Source organism: Lathyrus oleraceus, chromosome 4 (genome assembly GCF_024323335.1).
Source record: "Lathyrus oleraceus cultivar Zhongwan6 chromosome 4, CAAS_Psat_ZW6_1.0, whole genome shotgun sequence".
In the NCBI taxonomy this organism is placed as follows: Eukaryota; Viridiplantae; Streptophyta; class Magnoliopsida; order Fabales; family Fabaceae; genus Lathyrus; species Lathyrus oleraceus.
Window position 1 is genome coordinate 27,747,195 of NC_066582.1, and position 7,121 is coordinate 27,754,315.

Sequence of the window (7,121 nt, forward strand, 5' to 3'; positions counted from 1 at the left end):
CATGGGTGCAACTCAATTTCAATCAAGCTCTCCAATCAGGTTTGCCCTATATCCATCATCTTTATGCCTTTAATTTGAATGCTCTAAATGTATGAGTTATTATGGGTGAATTTGATACCTTTTTTGTGAGCCTTTTGTGAATTTTGATGGAATTATTCATGTGGTTACATTTTGATTTAGGGGCAACTCTGGGTTACCCTATTTTGTTTATTCTAACCTGTCTTGTGTTTCCATGGCATTGTTTTCTCTTGATTTCATCCTGCTGCTCTAACCCTTTGTCGAGTTTTGTGAGGGGTCACATGGCTTTCGCAGAGACACTCGCGTGGTTTCCCACTTTATTTATGGGATACCCCCTGGAGTTTTATTCTGATTATTCGTGTTGACTGATTTCCTTTGACGGTCCAGCTGGAGACATTTCAGGGTTTCTTGCCCCTTTAACTGCTATAGCTTCGGATCTTTATCCGTGTGGTAATTTTTTCCCTTTCTCATACTTTATCGCTTTCTTAGCTGGAAGACCTCGATAGGAGGCAATGTTTGAGCCCCTTGGTGGCATTTTACTTTGAGATACATGTTTTGTGTTTTGTATTCATATCCCTGCAGGTAGCGCGGTTCCTTCGTCAAGGACTGCCTGTTTGCCCTCGAGCATCCCAAACCCTAAAACCCAAAGCAACACGTTTACTCCTTCTACTACAGGCGAGTAAGTCTCCAAAGGTCGAGCATCCGGTAGATTGCGTAGTGACGTCGTTCGTCCAAAACCCAATCCATGACCCCGTAGTTAGCCAAACTACGGCTTGCTCTGATTCTCATTCCAGATGAGATACGTAGGCATAAGACACGATGTCTTAGCGAGCATACATCCCCCCAACCCATAGGTCAGCCGAGCTACGAAGACTCTGATTCTCATATTCAGATGAGATACGTATGCAGTGGATGCGACATCCGCGCGAGTCATTTTCATTTAACCCCTTTTTTTTGGCAAACAGCACAAGATAAACCCACACCCTTTAGACAAAAACTACAAAAGTGGATCCCGTAGAGTACTACGGATGTGTAGGGGTGCTAATACCTTCCCTTCGCATAACCGACTCCCGAACCCAAGATTTGGTTGTGAGACCCCGTCTTGTCCTTTCCTTTTTTCAGGTTTACTTCGAGCGTTTCCTTTCCCTCCTTTGGGATGAATAACGCACGGTGGCGACTCTTCTGTCATTTTCTTTCGCCGGTTGTTTTTTTCGCACACTGTATTTTTCAGGTTGCGACAGCTGGCGACTCTGCTGGGGACCCTAAGAAGTTGACCTCTTGCTGGTCCATCTTCCCTAAGCGAGTCCCTCCTAGGTTTTGTAGTTTGTTTGTTTATTGGGTGTTCATGCTTTTGTACAGTTATTTATTTACCTGCTTTACCTTATTGCATTGTGTACATATCATTGTTGTATCTGTTGGTTGGCTAAGGCTGCTTGGTGATCTTTGTGAGATGAGTTCTATACCCGAACTCGAGTGCACTTAAGATAGGAGAATGGCATAGTCCTGTCAACTTGTGTGGAGTATTCCTTAGCGAGTTGACTTGCAAGCCCATTCACTTGGTGGAGGTCATGTTGAGATCAATAATGTCACATAAGTAAGTTGTGGTTAGACATTACTTGTTCCAATATAGACCTAAGAAGCCAAGGACCTTAGTTTACCTAACCCATCTTGGCCTATTCGTAGGACGTAGTGCGAAAGTCGTTTAAGTGTAAGATTTGATACGATTGTTACGCGATACTACACTCATAAGAGTCTCTCTTGAGAATATTGTTGGAATACGAGTAGTCGTTCCTCTAATAATATCCGAAAGATGGGATTATGACTATGGGAACCTTTTGTAGTACAAGTTTGGCAGGTTTAAACCTTAGTACACTCCTTTTGGGTGGTTCTTAACCTAAACTCCATGCTCGTGACTTGCGACAAACCCTTGATTCATGGTTGATTCGATCAGGTATCCTTAATATCAATGAAACTCGGGTGTTGATAAGGTGTAAACCATAATCCGCCAAAATGGGTGGTTGATATTAAGGATAACATGATCCATCCCATGACCTTTGTTTGGTGTGCTCTTGATTTCTCTCCAGACAGTGCAACCTGACAGATGTTCAAGCAGATACAGCAATCCTGATTGACATGCCATTGCATTGCATTCACATCATCACATCATTTGCATTCATATCATTTAACACATGTTTATCCTTTTCAAGGAGGTTTAAATCTTCTTCTTGATTCTAGTCGGGGTTTTCTTCTTACACTGTTTATCAAATGTGAGACTGGAATCAAGGGGGTAGAATACTTTTGGAATTGATAAACATGTCACTGCATTTGCATAGTCATCTGCATGTCTTGCATAACAGGTACCTCCACAGTGTTCTCAGTTTGTTTGGTGTCCCACTAGCAGGATAGCTGGCTCAGGCATTCACCGATACGGTACCCGAAGGAATCAACAGAGAGCGATGGAGAGCCTACAAGCAGAGCTCGCCGAGATGAAGATTCGCACGAATCAATTCATGGATTTGGTTCAAGGGGTGGCTCAAGGACAGCAGGAGCTTAGATTGTTGGTACAGAGGGATCCCCCTATTACTCAACCGGAGATGTTGGTTGATCCTCCAGCTGGAGAGGCTAATGGTCCCAATGGACCGGGGCCTATCCCAATCCTACATGTCACCTCCGGTCAAACACCCATTCAGAATGATTGTGACATCGACAACTGGGTGCGTCCGAGGATCCCGGGTGAAGTCATCAACAATTGGTCTTCTGAAGAGATTATCCAAGTCACTCTTCTTGAAGAGTAATTTTCTTTGTTTATTCATACATGTCCAAGTCTTACGTTCCGCCCAGGGCGTAATGACTCATTGTAGGGCTCATCTATGTGACACTTGCATTTTTTATCATAAATAAAGGACGTCTTTTTGCATTCAAATATTTCGTTCCCTGTCTTTCTATTTTTGCAGTTTTTCAAAATAAATAAAAAATAAAAAAATGGCAATGTTTCGTTTAGTTTTCACTTCTTGTTCACACTCATAAGCACATACCATCACTCATGCAGATGCACATCACCGGATCCTATTGATAACGTTTCTGCTATGGCTCGCTTCGACTTTGAAAATCCAATCTTTCAAGCTGAAGAAGAGGGTGATGAAGACTGTGAACTCCCTGAAGAGCTTACCAGGTTATTAAAACAAGAGGAAAGGGTTATTCAACCGCATCAAGAGTCTGTTGAAGTGATTAATCTCGACACCGAGGACGCCAAGAGAGAAATCAAAATAGGGGCTGCTTTGGAAGATAATGTGAAGAAAGGGCTGATTGAATTGCTGCAAGAATATGTTGACATCTTCGCCTGGTCTTATCAGGACATGCCTGGGCTGGACACAGACATCGTGGTACACCGCTTGCCTCTCAAAGAAGGTTGTCCTCCGGTCAAGCAGAAGCTCAGAAGAACAAGACCAGAGATGGCTGTCAAGATAAAGGAAGAAGTGCAAAAGCAGTTGGATGCAGGGTTTCTAGCAGTCACCAATTATCCGCCATGGGTTGCGAACATCATCCCACTACCTAAGAAGGACGGAAAGGTACGGATGTGTGTCGACTATCGGGATCTGAACAGAGCTAGCCCTAAAGATGATTTCCCATTACCTCACATCGACGTTTTGGTGGATAATACAGCTCAGTTCTCGGTATTCTCCTTCATGGATGGCTTTTCTGGCTATAACCAAATCAAGATGGCACCAAAGGACATGGAAAAGACAACTTTCATAACCCCATGGGGCACCTTCTGCTACAAGGTGATGCCGTTTGGTCTGAAAAATACCGGAGCGACATATCAGCGAGCAATGGTGACTCTTTTCCATGATATGATTCATCATGAAATCGAGGTTTATGTGGACGATATGATTGCCAAATCTCAGACAGAAGAAGAACATTTGTTGAATTTGTAGAAACTGTTTGAGCGTTTGAGGAAATTCAAACTGAGACTTAACCCGAACAAGTGCACTTTCGGGGTGAGATCGGGAAAATTGCTGGGTTTTATCGTTAGCGGGAAAGGGATTGAGGTGGATCCCGACAAAGTAAAAGCGATACAGGAAATGCCAGAGCCAAGAACAGAGAAGCAAGTCCGTAGTTTCTTAGGGAGGTTGAACTACATTGCAAGGTTCATCTCTCACCTAACAACCACGTGTGAGCCAATTTTCAAATTGCTGAGGAAAGATCAGGCTATCAGGTGGAATGAAGATTGTCAAAGGGCTTTCGAGAAGATAAAAGAGTATCTACAGAAACCTCTAATCCTTATACCTCCAGTTCCTGGGAGACCTCTGATAATGTACCTGTCAGTGACCGAGAACTCGATGGGGTGTGTATTGGGACAGCATGACGAGTCTGGTCGAAAAGAGCATGCCATATACTACCTTAGCAAAAAGTTTACCGACTGTGAAATCAAATATTCGCAGCTTGAGAAAACTTGATGTGCTTTGGCCTGGGCTGCTCGCCGACTGAGACAGTATATGGTGAACCATACTACCTTGTTGATTTCTAAGATGGATCCAGTGAAATACATATTCGAGAAGCCAGCTCTCACCGGAAGGGTCGCTCGTTGGCAAATGATTTTAACAGAGTATGATATTCAGTACACGTCACAGAAGGCCATCAAAGGGAGTATTCTGTCAGACTACCTTGCCGAGCAACCGATTGATGATTATGAGCCAATGAAGTTTGAATTCCCTGATGAAGACATCATGTTCCTCAAGATAAAAGACTGTGAAGAGCCAGTTGTTGAGGAGGGACCTGATCCAAACGAAAAGTGGACTTTGTTGTTTGATGGGGCTGTCAATGCTAGAGGAAGTGGAATTGGCGCTGTCATTACTACTCCGAAGGGTGCCCACATGCCTTTCACCGCTCGTTTGACTTTTGAGTGCACAAATAATGAAGCTGAGTACGAGGCCTGTATCTTGGGCATTGAGCAAGCCATTGATCTGAGAATCAAGACTCTGGACATCTTCGGAGATTCAGCTCTGGTGATTAATTAAGTGAATGGTGATTGGAATACTCTCCAGCCCACTCTGGTCCCCTACAGAGACTACACGAGAAGACTGTTGACTTTCTTCACAACAGTAAAATTGTATCATATACCTCGTGATGAGAACCAGATGGTAGACGCACTTGCTACTCTATCCTCCATGATCAAGGTAATTCGTTGGAACCATGCTCCCAGGATCGATATGATGCGCCTTGACAGGGCCGCATATGTGTTTGCTGCTGAACTGGTAGTCGACGACAAGCCTTGGTATCACGATATCAAGTGCTTTCTGAAGAATCAAGAGTATTCTGCAGGGGCATCCAACAACGACAAAAAGACTTTGAGAAGATTGGCAGGCAGTTTCTTCTTGAACAAAGATAATGTGCTGTATAAGAGGAACTTCGACTTGGTTTTGCTCAGATGCGTGGACAGACACGAAGCGGACATGTTAATGCAGGAAGTTCATGAAGGTTCCTTCGGTACTCATGCCAGCGGACATGCAATGGCTAAGAAATTGTTGAGAGCGGGTTATTATTGGATGACCATGGAATCAAATTGCTTCAAATATGCTCGGAAGTGTCATAAATTCCAGATTTATGCTGATAAGGTGCATGTGCCGCCAAATCCTCTGAATGTGATGACTTCGCCGTGGCCGTTCGCTATGTGGGGCATTGACATGATTGGAAAGATTGAGCCGACAACTTCCAATGGGCATCGCTTCTTCCTTGTTGCCATCGACTATTTCACCAAGTAGGTCGAAGCAGCGTCGTTCGCAAATGTCACCAGACATGTGGTTGCCCGTTTCATCAAGAAAGAAATCATTTGTCGCTATGGGATTCCCGAGAGAATCATTACTGATAATGGTTCTAATCTCAACAACAAAATGATGAAGGAGTTGTGTCAGAACTTCAATATTCAGCATCACAATTCTTCCCCTTACCGCCCTAAGATGAACGGCGTTGTTGAGGCGGCAAATAAGAACATAAAGAAGATTGTGCAGAAGATGGTCGTCACGTACAGAGATTGGCATGAGATGCTACCCTTCGCCTTGCATGGGTACCGTACTTCAGTACGTACGTCGATTGGGGCAACCCCTTACTCCCTGGTGTATGTTATGGAAACAGTCCTACCTGTTGAAGTGGAGATTCCTTCTCTAAGAGTCCTGTTGGATGTCAAGTTAGACGAAGCCGAATGGATTCGGATAAGGTTCAATGAGTTGAGTCTTATCGAAGAGAAGCGAATGGCAGCCATTTGTCATGGGCAGTTGTATCAGAGTCGGATGAAGAGAGCCTTTGATCAGAAAGTGCGTCCTCGTTGTTTCCAAGTCGGAGATTTAGTGTTGAAAAGGATCCTTCCTCCTCAGACAGATCACAGGGGCAAGTGGACTCCTAACTATGATGGACCGTATATTGTCACCAAGGTTTTTGATGGTGGGGCCTTAATGCTTGCAACTATGGATGGTGAAAACTTCACTTCCCCTGTGAACTCAGACGCAGTTAAAAAATACTTCGCATAAAATAGACCCGCTGGACAGTAAAAAAGAGTAGTCCAGGCAAAAAATGGGCGTCCCGGCGAACCAAGAAAATGAAAGGGTTCGGGCAAAAATTAGGGACAAAAATAAAAAAAAAAGATTGTACACCCGGTAAGTTGAAAACCTGAAAAGGCAACTTAGGCAAATATGGGTATCCCGGTGGATCGAAAACCCGAAAAGGGCGATCCAGGCAAAAGTTAGGGATTAAGCGAATGACTGCGTTCTGAGTAGTTCTGAATCTCATCTCGTGCCAATGATTGAAAATTTTTGAAGGATAGGAAACAGTCCAATCACTCTTTCAGAAAGCTGATCATCTGGAGGATCTTGAAGACGGGCAAGTCATAGCAGAATTGGAACCCAATAGAAATCCATTTCACATTGCCATTAGATTAATTTCTGTTTTTATCTATTGTGCGATTACCTCTTTCCAGGGATTGCTTCTTAATGTAAATGCCTATTCAGAGGCCATTCAATCAATAAAATCATGTTATTCAGTATATCTCCGTTTTCATTTTCATTTTACTGTTTTGTTTGCAAAAATGACGTCCGAATTTTTAATAAACA